Consider the following 12,291-nt stretch of genomic DNA (forward strand, 5'->3'; position numbering starts at 1 on the left):
GTATCGATGCTCTCCACTTATAAGGTCTATTTTACTATTCCAACTCAAAACTCTATCTCTGTACTATTTAGGTATGTGTGTTTGAGTCTCTGTATTAGGGATCATACCCTATAGTGTGAATTCCTGCGCATCTTGCTTTCTCTCCTGGTTTCCCAAACTTCCCAGAAGATAACGAATCCCTCGGAGCTCTTGTTAAAACATATTCCCAGAATCTTCCTAAACCTACTGAATAAAAATTTCCAGGTAAGATTCAGCTCCCCCAATTCTAAAGTGTAGATTTGCCCATTTCCCCAGCTGGGTGTCCTACAATTCAACTAGATTTTTTTAAAATATATTTTATTGATTTTTCACAGAGCGGAAGGGAGAGGGATAGAGAGTTAGAAACATCAATCAGCTGCCTCCTGCACACCTCCTACTGGGGATTTGCCCACAACCAAGGTACATGCCCTTGACTGGATGGGAGGGGAGGGGAAGGAGGGGAGGGGAGGGGAGGAAAGGGGAAGAGAGGGAAAGGGAAGAAGAGGAAGGGAGGAAGGGGAGGGAGGGGGAGGGACTGGTTAGAGACAGAAGGAAGAAGTTTGGAGCCCTGAGAAGGAAGAAACCCTAGAGGCCAGGTGTCAGTAAGGAAGCCCCTCCCTCAGCGCAGGCCCCGCCCCCGGCTCCACCTCTTCTTCCTTTTTCCCACCCACCTCATAACAGCAGCTCTCGTCCTAGAGGGCGAAGAGAGGTGGCATTTGAGTCCTCCGATATCCCAGCAGGCAGTGCAGCCTAGAGACGCTGACAAAGGACTGAAGGAGCAGTCGCAGCCTTGGAGCCGGGTTTGCCGAGGTGAGAGTCCCCCACCGTCCTGTCACACACTCCTCCGACTTCGGGAAAACGTGGAAGTTACGTTGCCGAGAGACCCTGTGGAAAGAACGAGCAGTCCCCAAACCCAGAGCCTGGCTCAGTGACTGACAGCAGGGCTCCGTGGCGCCTGGATGCGGGTGGGAGGTGCAGAGAAGGAATCTAATGGGGTTCTTTCTGCTCTATCTCTCTCAATTACCCTCTAGTACGCGGATCCCAGCCCCTAGTCTGGCCGGCTCCTGTGTGTGTTTCTCCTGCACGGGCAGAGGCAGCAGGCTCGGGAACCTTGCTGTGCTTGCCAGACAGAGTTCGGTTACCCCGGGGATGCGACTCTGGGGAGAACTCTTTGACGGATGTTTTGAGGAGAGCTGGGGGAGGGAAGTTGACTCCCTGTTCGGGGTGACACCGTCCTTGCCTTTCTTCTTTCCTCCAGCTCTACTGGTGCACTCATTGAGCAACTGGAAGGAAATCGGCGGGGTTGGAGCGAGGCGTCCTGGGGTGGCTGGAGGGAGATGAAGGTGGGGTGGAGAGGCTGGGAGGGAGAACGAACGCCTTCTTAGAATGGTGGGGGTGGGGTGTAGGGGCTATGTGGCCTGTATGCTTCCCCCTTCCAGGACCTCTGCATGGATCCTGATGGTTGCACCAGCTGCTCGGCTGTAAACAGGCTCACATGACCTGTTTCGCTTAGAGCCGGCCTGTGTGGGGATGGGGGCTGGAAAGGCTGGGCCCGGCCAATCAGGTGGAGCTGAAGTCCTAGGACAGACCGTTTGATACTCTCTCCCCTGCCCTCCCGCCCTTAATCAGTGCTCTGCGGTTTCCCTTTCTGGGTAAAGTAACTGACATCTGTCCTCTACGGACTGTAGTAGCATTTCTGCACCAGTAGACTCAAAGACCTCTCATATAGGGGGGTGAGGGGGCAAATATTAGATGAAAACAGTCCCAGATTTTTTACATTTGAAAGGAAATGAGATTGACGCAAACCTGAAAAATTGGATCTTTTGGATCTTGCCTAAAAAGCAGTCCTGTTCTTTAGGAATGCATTGCATTCTTAATGTGAATTCCAGACAGGGAAAAGTCTACTTTTTCAGGCAGGGCACACATAGGGTTTAATATATTCTTTTTAAAAAAAATATATTTTATTGATTTTTTTTTACAGAGAGGAAGGGAGAGGGATAGAGAGTTAGAAACATCGATGAGAGAGAAACATCGATCAGCTGCCTCCTGCACACCCCCTACTGAGGATGTGCCCGCAACCAAGGTACATGCCCTTGACTGGAATCGAACCTAGGATCCTTCAGTCCACAGGCCGACGCTCTATCCATTGAGCCAAACCGGTCAGGGCAATATATTCTTAATGCTGAAAATCTTGTCGACGTTTCCTAAGTGCTGGAAATCTGACTATAAGATGCGATATACAGGATATTGTATAGGGAGTGGACACCAACTTTTAGATCATGGTATATTTGGTATAAAGCAGTTGGAAGTTTGGAAAATGAGGCCAAACGTGCCTTTCAAGTTGTTAATGTCTACATACCCAAACAGGATGGGAGTTTCTGAAGCACTTGAACTCTCAAAATAAGAGGTTTGCTCAAATATCAGTATATTTGAAAATGTGGAATTTTGCAAATGAGGTAGTTATGTAGATTCCCGTTACGTGTAATATATAATTAAATATAATGCACAATATTCAGTGTAATGGTACTCTTTTATAGGCAAATATAGGACATAGAACAAATAGCTTATAAAATAATGCATGTTTCTTCCCTTAACTTGTTCATGCACATTTTCTCCCCAAATATTTTTTAATGGAGCTTGTTACATTTAACTCCAATTCCTGAAAATATAAAACAAGAAACTCCAAGAAAACTTCCCCATTCTCTACTAGATAAATAAAGTAAGTAATTTGCTATTATTTTTCTGTTTTTTAAAAAGTTTAAAATGGAAAATAGAGGAATTTATTTTTTATTTTAATTTTAAAAAATATATATTTTCATTGATTTTAGAGAGGAAGTAAGAGGGAGAGAGTGATAGAAACATCAATGATGAGAGAGTCATTGATTGGCTCCCTCCTGCACACCCCCTACTGGGGATCAAGCCTGCAACCTGGGCATGTGCCCAGACCAGAATCAAACCCATGACCTCTTGGTTCATAGATTGGTGCTCAACCACTGAGCCATACCGCCTGGGCAAAAATAGAGGAATTTAAAATCTTATCTAAAATTTAAAGGAGATTATCAGTATTGCTCTTCATCTGGTTTTGCCACCCTGTAGCATTCTGGAGAATGCTACAATAAACAGATTAAGTGATTTGCTCTTTGAGGGCTTCCATTTCCTCATCTGTAATATGAAAGTTTTATCTTAATCTCCAGGGTCTTTTATAGTTCTCCAATTCCATAAAATAGTGCATTTTTTTTAATTGGGAATTATTCTTGGCCAAAATAAGATTGTCAAATAAGCCAAGATATTGATATCAACTAAAAGAACATTCAATAAGTAACAAGAGGTATCCAGAGTCCTAATAGAAATAGAAATTACTGAATAGGTTGACCTGTACCTCTCTTTCTCATTCTCCTCTCCATCAGGAAATTAAAGATTGCCTCAGCTAAATCCTATTTCCAAAATCAGAAATAACAGTTCCACTTGACTTTCTTGACCTTCATGGCATAGTACAAAGTCTGATTCTTTCACTCATTACAACTTTTTCCTGAAGTAACTGGACTATGTGATCAGTGATGAAGCTAGAATAAAAACAAGGTGGTTCTAGCAGGGCCTCACCTTGGTAGTATCTTGGTTAGATCACCAGAACATTTTTTTTTTAACTTTTCAGGGTTTGAAATTTAATTTTTCCAGCACATCCAGAAATTATTCATCAATCTCAGGGATTGACTCACACTAACCAAACTCAAAAGATTTCTTTGTTAATATATGAATGCCAGTTTACTAACTTACAGTGAGAAGTAGAATTGCCAAGCAGACCAGGGAGACACGTGTGCAAGCCAGGGCACCCTTTTTTCTTGACACCATGGGAAAACATAGACGTTGCTCTTGACCTTCCTTTATTCTGGATCATTTCTTAAAACATCTAGTGGTCAATACATTCAACAAGAGTACAACATGTTTTTATGTAAAAGCCATTTCAGTAACACCTTTGTATGGATCTCTCCTAGTCTCTTGATAGAACTTGGGCCACCTGCAAAGCATCTCTAAAATCTGTTTCCTCTCCATTCCTACTGTCTTAATCTAGGCCAGTGGTTCTCAACCTTGGCTGCACATGAGAATCACCTGGGAATCTTTTTAAAATCCTGATTTCTGGGCCTCATCTTCCGGAAATTCTGTTTCTTTGTTATGGGGTGGGAAACAGAATTTCTGGAAGATGAGGCCCAGAAATAAGGATTTTAAAAAGATTCCCATGCTGAAACCGGTTTGGCTCAGTGGATAGAGCGTCGGCCTGGGGACTGAAAGGTCCCAGGTTCGATTCCGGTCAAGGGCATATACCTTGGTTGGGGCACATCCCCAGTGGGAGATGTGCAGGAGGCAGCTGATCGATGTTTCTCTCATCGATGTTTCTAACTCTCTATCTCTCTCCCTTCCTCTCTGTAAAATATCAATAAAATACATTTAAAAAAAAAAAAGATTCCCAGGTGATTCTAATGTGCAGCCAAGGTTGAGAACCACTGATCTAGGCCCTCATCATCTCTCTATGCCACAGTGATTCAACAGCTTTTTTCTTCTCACTATGACTACTCTATAGTCAGGTGCTGTGCTTGACTGGTCAATGGCAATCAGTTTCCTACTTAAGATCTTATCCAGTCAGTTCCCTGCTTAAAATCCTATGGCGATTTCCCATTGCCTGAAGCAGTGGTTCCAAGTGTAGTATGCATCAGAATCATCTGGAGGGCCCCAACCCCAGATTTTTTTTTAATTTTTAAAAATATATATTTTTATTGATTTCAGAGAGGAAATGAGAGGGAGAGAAACATCAATGATGAGAGAGAATCATTGATCGGCTGCCTCCTGCATGCCCCCTACTGAGGCTCAAGCCCACAACCTGAGCATGCACCAGCCCAATGGGAATTGAACCGTGACCTCCTGGTTCAGAGGTCAATGCTCAACCACTGAGCCACACGGGCTGGGCAAACCCCAGAATTTCTGATTCAGTAGATCTAGGGTGGGACCTGAAAATTAGCATTTCTAACAAGTTACCAGGTGAAACTGCTGCTGCTGTTCCAGCACCACATGTTGAGAAACACTGGCATCCAGAATCATGTGTAAAGCCCTCAAACTTGGCTTATAACAGTGGTTCTCAACCTTGGCTGCACATTAGAATCACCTAGGAATCTTTTTAAAATCCTGATTTCTGGGCCTCATCTTCCGGAAATTCTGTTTCTTCGTTACTAATGTTGTGGCCCCACCCCATAACAAAGAAACAGAATTTCCGGAGAATGAGGCCCAGAAATCAGGATTTTAAAAAGATTCCCAGGTGATTCTCATGTGCAGCCAAGGTTGAGAACCACTGGCTTATAAGATTTATCTCCATCCACCTCCAGCTTACCTTTCCTGGCTTATCTCTTTCATACTATTTTTTAACTATAAGCAATGCCAAAACTAATTTTAAGAGTCCCTTTCATCTATCTTTACATATTCTTCCTGGAATTTATCCCTCTCCACTACCTCTGAAAACTCCTGTTTTAGGCAGACTGTTACTTTCTTTATGCTACCAGAGCATTTTATATCTGTCAGCCTTTTAACACTTACTACATCATATTCTAACTACTATGTGTATCTGTTTTTCCTGCTGGACGAGTTTTGAAGGGTGAGAGCATGTTTCCATCTTTTCCCCACATTCCATAGCACAGTGCTTGGTATATAAGTGCTCTGTCAATGTTTGTTGAATGAATTTGTGATTCTAAAACTTCTTAGAGTACTATATGTAGCAACATACATACTTCATATAATGAATTAATATGGATATTGCTTTGAGAATTGCACATCTTGAAATAACAAAGACATTGAGATATTGTAAAACAAATGTTGGAAATAACTAGCTTAAAAGAAATATCTTTAAAAAAGACATTACTGGAGGACATCCTTATTTTTTAAATGCTTAAAGCAGTGGTTCTCAACCTTCCTAATGCCGCGGCCCTTTAATACAGTTCCTCATGTTGTGGTGACCCCGAACCATAAAATTATTTTCGCTGCTACTTCATAACTGTAATTTTGCTACTGTTATGAATCGTAATGTAAATATCTGATATGCAGGATGTATTTAGGTGACCCCTGTGAAAGGGTCGTTCGACCCCCAAAGGGGTCGCGGCCCACAGGTTGAGAACCGCTGGCTTAAAGCATGCACTACTCAACTTTACATCTTTTTTTTGTGGGTTTTTTTTGTGTTTGTTTTGTTACCTTTTTGTTGTTGTTAATCCTTACCCAAGGATATTTTCCATTGATTTTTCTTAAAATATGTTTTTACTGATTACAGAGAGGAAGGGAGAGGGAGCGGGGGATAGAAAAATCAATGATGAAAGAGAATCATTGATCGGGTACCTCCTGCATGCCCCCTACTGGGGATCGAGCGCGAAACCTGGGCATGTGCCCTTTATGGGAATTGAACCTGGGATCCTTCAGTCCACAGGCCGATGCACTATCCACTAAGCCAAACTGGCTAAGGCTTCATTGATTTTTAGAGAGAGTGGAAGGGAGAGGGAAAGACAGAGAGAAATATCAATGTGAGAGAAATATCGATTGGTTGCCTCCTGCAGGAGCCCCAACCAGGACCGGGGCTGGGGAGGACCCTGCAACTGAGGTACATGCCTTTGACCAGAATCAAACCCAGGACCCTTCGGTGGGCAGGCTGAGGCTCTATGCACTGAGCTCAACTTTACATCTTGAATATGTAATAGCTTATCACTACATATCATTTATAGCAGTCAATCCCATTAGCAAGATCAAATTATACAAAAAACCTAGCAAATTTATAAAAGCAAAAGTATTTATTTATTTTTTTAAAATATATTTTATTGATTTTTTACAGAGAGGAAGGAAGAGGGATAGAGAGTTAGAAATATCGATGAGAGAGAAGCATCGATCAGCTGCCTCCTGCACACTCCCTACTGGGGATGTGCCCGCAACCAAGGTACATGCCCTTGACTGGAATCGAACCTGGGACCCTTCAGTCCACAGGCTGACGCTCTATCCACTGAGCCAAACCAGTCAGGGCGCAAAAGTATTTAATATTGAGCATTGAACTATTTTAAAAAATATAAAGAGAATATTATAACATCACTTGTATAAGAGTTAGCTTTAGGAAAATACTAATAGATGATAGTGAAACTCAAAGAGGAAGATAACTGAGTTTATGAAACGGGAAGGAAATAGAGGTTTTAATGCCATTGAGAGTAAAGCAAAAGGACTTGTCGCTCTTAACTATTTCTTACTTACTTGGCATTGGCAAGGACTGCACCAAGCATGGAGGAAGAAGATAGCCCCTGTGCCCAGATAAAAGGGAGCAGGCCTGGAGGTGGAGCTAGTAACCCTAATCAGAGTAAACACAAGAACCAGGGACAGATAGTAAGTAGCTGGTGTTCTGAAGCCAAGGAAATGGGTCAGTAGTTCCTGGGGAAGTCTGTACTTTGAATCATCCCTGTCTGTTTCAAGCTTTGAACCACTTTATTATAAAAATACCTAGGTTTCACTTTTTTCATTTGATTTTTATCACAGCCTCCTCTTCTCAAAAAAGGAGGGACAAATGACAAGATGATTTCTGTGGCCTTAACAGTTTTGAATCTATGGTGGTAAAAGATATCGAAACTCCCCTGTTTATCTCAGTCTCATCTTTTTCTGCTCAAGCCAAAGTGAGGGGAACAGAAAATAATAAAATTTTGGGGGTACTGGTCTCCCTGGACTGATGGTAGAAAGTGTGTGTGAGGATTTCAGTGTATTTAGGCCTTTATTGGGGGGTGGGGGAGTAGTTTGCAAACTGATCACAAGGTGGTATACATAGGGTTTTCTTTCAAATTTCATTTAGGATTGCATTTCTGTGCCTTTAGTGCAAGGGGGGTGGAGGTGGAGGGGAGGTGGAAGAACAAGGTAGTTTCCTGTAGCACTAGCTTCCAGCTTCACAGTTTCCCTGTAAGGTCGAGGGTATGGGGGTATGTTGGAGCCTCGTATTTCTTTCTCTCTTTTTTTTTGAGCCTGGTATTTCTAAACACTGTTGGCCCAGTTGGACACTGAAGAACCAGAGGAGCTGATGGGAGAGGAGGGAGATAGAAGGAAGAGAGGGGAGGAATGGGTAAAGACAGCTGGAAGTGCTGATCATCTGTTCTCCTTTTACCCCAACCTATGGCAAGGTAGCCACTATAGCAGTGATGGCGAACCTTTTGAGCTCGGCGTGTCAGCATTTTGAAAAACCCTAACTTAACTCTGGTGCCGTGTCACATATAGAATTTTTTTGATATTTGCAACCATAGTAAAACAAAGATTTATAGTTTTGATATTTATTTTATATATTTAAATGCCATTTAACAAAGAAAAATCAACCAAAAAATGAGTTCAGAGGTGACACGCGTATCATAGGTTCACCATCACTGCACTATAGATTTCTGTTCCTCTAATTGGGATCCTTTGCCTGTCTTCAGATGAAGTGTGTTCATTTACGGGGAAGAGGTGTTACTTGATGAAGGAGACAATTATTAGTAGACACCTGTAGGTTAACTGATAAGCTCAGTATTTGCTAAGAGCCTAACAGTGAGCTTGGGTATATGTAGGATGAAATTAAAACCCCACAGGAAAACAATATGGCACTATGCCTGAAGTCTGGGGAGTCAAAATTAATCCACACAAAACAAAATTCAAAATAGCCAATCTATATGGTAAGAAATTAAAAATAACATAATAGCCTGGCTGGCATGGCTCAGCAATTGAGTGTTGACCTATGAACCAGGGGGTCACAGTTCGATTCCTGGTCAGGACATATGCCTGGGTTGTGGGCTTGACCCCCACTGGGTTGCATGCAGGAGGCAGCCAATCAGTGATTCTCTCTCATCATTGATGTTTCTCTCCTTCTCCCTTCCTCTCTGAAATCAATAAAAACATATTTTAAAAAACATAATAGCCCTAAACGGTTTGGCTCAGTGGGTGAAGCATCGGCCTGCGAACTCAAGGGTCCCAGGTTCGATTCCGGTCAAGGGCATGTACCTTGGTTGTGGGCACATCCCCAGTAGGGGGTGTGCAGGAGGCAGCTGATCAATGTTTCACTCTCATTGATGTTTCCAACTCTCTATCCCTCCCCCTTCCTCTCTGTAAAAAATCAATAAAATATATTTTTTAACAAACTTAATAAAATCAGTGAGATCCATGTAGATCAGGATGGTAGAAGAAGGCTTTAGAGAGAGGGGATTTGAACTAGGCTTTGAAGAATGAGGAAAATAATGGTGTCCAGAGAGAACAAATAAGATAAACCTTGGTTATTAATGACTTAATGAACATTTACTGACAACCATAGCTATTTTATAGTCAGGAAGAGAAAGTGTGCACATCTTAGTAAGTGGAATTGTCTCAATATTTTCTTTATAAAACTGAAAAGGAAACATATATCAAGAATTGAATTTTGGATCATCCTTTGAGAACTCTGGAAAAGGAGGGACATTTTTTAGAGATGAGGGCATGTGTGGATGTTAGCATTAGGGAGGCAGGATTTTTGAATTGAGACACAAAGGAGATGATGACTGGAGCGGGGACGGCAAGTGTAAAGGGCCTGCAGCGGGACCATGCAGCCCGTGTTGCCAACAGCAGGAAGGCAGCCCCCCGAGCCTTGGGGGTCGTCTGGGACTTGGAGGCTGTGCCAGGTATTTCCCAGCATTTCCTCATATTCCTCACAACAGTCCCTCGAGGCAGTTCTCATCCTCACTTTACCAAGGAGGAATAGGAAAGTGTGAGTAGTGACCAGACTCCTTCCATCAATACACTGGTAAGTCCCTCACTTACCCTGGACCTGCTATCCTCAGCAGTAAAATGAGAAGGCTCAGGAGCTAACATTCTTTGACATTGTGCATGCTTTTATAAAAACAACCTTATAAATAAACTAGAGGTCTGGTGTACGGATTCATGTACTGGTGGGGCCCCTCGGCCTGGCCTGTGGGGATTGGGCTGAAGCCGGCTCTCTGACATCCCCCGAAGGGTCCCAGATTGCAAGAGGGCATAGGCCAGACCAAGAGACCCCACCGGTGTACAATTGGGGCTGGGAAGGGACCACGGGAGGGCTCCAGGGCACATCCAGCCCATCTCTCCCAGTCCCAATTGGCTGGACCCCAGCAGCAAGCTAACCTACAGGTCGGAGTGTCTGCCCCCTGGTGGTCAGTGCGCATCATAGTGAACGGTCAAACGAACATTCGGACACTTAGCATATTAGGCTTTTATTACATAGGATTTGCATTAAGATTTTATTGGCTTAGTATGCTGGTATTATCACTCCCCAGAATTTCTGTACCTTATTGTTTTGCAATGTGGACTGGAGTGAAGAGAAAGTGTTAATCTCCAGAAAACCATCAATTAAAGGCAGGTGTTAGTTTCATTAGGTTTGCTGGAAGAGTCTCTGAATTTGCCCTGGTGACCTGGTGTTAATTCCTCCCTAATTTCCACTGTTTGGACTTTAGGAGGTAACATATCTTTTCCAAGATATGTGAGAAATGGAATCAGGGATCTGAAAAGAAATAAACTGCTCAAAAAATATTTATAGTGACCAGGGAATAGACAGCCTATTCATGATTTGTGGGGAAATACGTACATATTCAAGTGGTAAAGAGAAAGCTTAAAAACTAAAACAATAAGAATTTCTACTAAGCCAAAATATATATAAAGCTAGTAGAATTTCTACTCTGACCTGTGACGATTAACTTCTCAAGGTTAGAACCAAGAGTGTAGCACTTGGTCTGTGTGGTTAGTTTTAATTTTATGGTTAGCTTTATAAACCATCTTATATGCTTTATAAGAAAAAGTTTTACATTTTTCCAGGTTTGCAAGTTATCTTAAATAAACCTTTGTTTTTTTCTCATTGCAATGAGTTTGTGGTACACAAAATTATTTTAATTAATTGAAGTCATTCTATTTTACACACAGTTTTAAGGTTTTCAGTGTTATTAAAGGATCATAAATTGGAAATTCAATTAAAAGGGGTTTTTCACAAATTGTTTCTAAATTTCTTCTTGTGTTTCAAAATTGGCACCTTTTTCAAATTAGGCCCTAGGAGAGTTGTTGTGTAACTCGAACTTAAAAAAAAATTTGAGCCCCAGCCTGTTTGGCTCAGTGGATAGAGTGTCGGCCTGTGGACTAAAGGGTTCTGGGTTCAATTCTGGTCAAGGGCATGTACCTCAGTTGCAGGCTCGATCACCGCCCTGGTTGGGGCAGGAGCAGGAGGCAACCAATCAATGTGTCCCTCACATCGATATTTCTCTCTGTCACTTACCCTCCTTTCCACTCTCTCTAAAAATCATGGGAAAAGATCCTCGGGTGAGGAGTAACAACAGTAACAATTTGAATAGGTATTCATAGTGTTCAGAATTCAAAAAATGCAAAAGGGCATCTGGAGAAAACTCTCCCACCTTTGTTCCTGGCCACTCAGTTTGCCTCTCCAGGGGCAACCCTGGCTATCCTTCCAGAGATATTTTACCCATTTCCAAGAAAATAGGTTTACATATTCTTTTATCTCCCTTTTCCACACCAACGGCAGCATGCTTTACACTCTGCATTGCACCTTGCTTTCTCACTTAATGCTACACTTGAAGATCAGTCCAAATGCATATTATTCAAAGAGCTTCCTCTTTCTTCTTGACAGATATCTGGTATCCCAACACATGGCTATATCATGTGTTATTTAATGAATCTACTATTAATGGATAGTTGGGCTGTTTCCAATCTTTTGCTAGCTCTTACTGAGTGCTTCACAAACTTTATTTAATCCTTAGTGCTGAAGAAAAAACAAAAACAAAAAACCTTTCACATACACTATTTCACACAGGAGGAACATTTCTACCAGATAAATTCCTAGAACTAGAACATAGATTTGAGGGTATGCACATTTAATTTTGGCAGGTACAGTGGATGTGCCAATTTATCTCCATGCCATCAATGTTAAGAACATTCCTGATTGCTCCCACCATGTGCTATTAAACTTGTTGATTTTTGCCAATCAGATAGGTAAAAACTTTTATCAGTATAGCTTTAGTTGGTATTTCTCTTGTGGGTGAGGTTAAACAACCTTTCGCAAGTTTAAGAACAATCTGCATATCTTTTTCTATAAATTATTGTAGTGTTTGCTCGTTTTTATATTGAGTTGTCTTTTGGTAATGATTTGTAGGTTCCATATATATAGTAGGAAAATTAGACATTGCCTATGCTATGAATTGAAAATGTTCTTTTTTCTTTGCTTAGTAAGTATTTTGCCATGCAGAATTT

The 12,291-nt window shown here is 42.0% G+C and overlaps 1 protein-coding gene and 1 pseudogene across 1 annotated transcript in view; one reads left to right on the forward strand and one right to left on the reverse strand.

Annotated features, from left to right (window-relative positions):
* Window positions 1–5,109, reverse strand: part of LOC102422826 — a 58,870-nt pseudogene extending 53,761 nt beyond the window's left edge.
* Window positions 695–12,291, forward strand: part of MOSPD1 (motile sperm domain containing 1) — a 40,164-nt gene continuing 28,567 nt past the window's right edge. Inside the window, exon 1 of the mRNA XM_006082066.3 lies at window positions 695–828. The gene's annotated coding sequence lies outside the window, so the exon portion shown is untranslated. The remainder of the gene's footprint in view (window positions 829–12,291) is intronic.

The sequence above is a fragment of the Myotis lucifugus genome, unplaced genomic scaffold (genome assembly GCF_000147115.1).
Source record: "Myotis lucifugus unplaced genomic scaffold, Myoluc2.0 scaffold_2, whole genome shotgun sequence".
In the NCBI taxonomy this organism is placed as follows: domain Eukaryota; kingdom Metazoa; phylum Chordata; class Mammalia; order Chiroptera; family Vespertilionidae; genus Myotis; species Myotis lucifugus.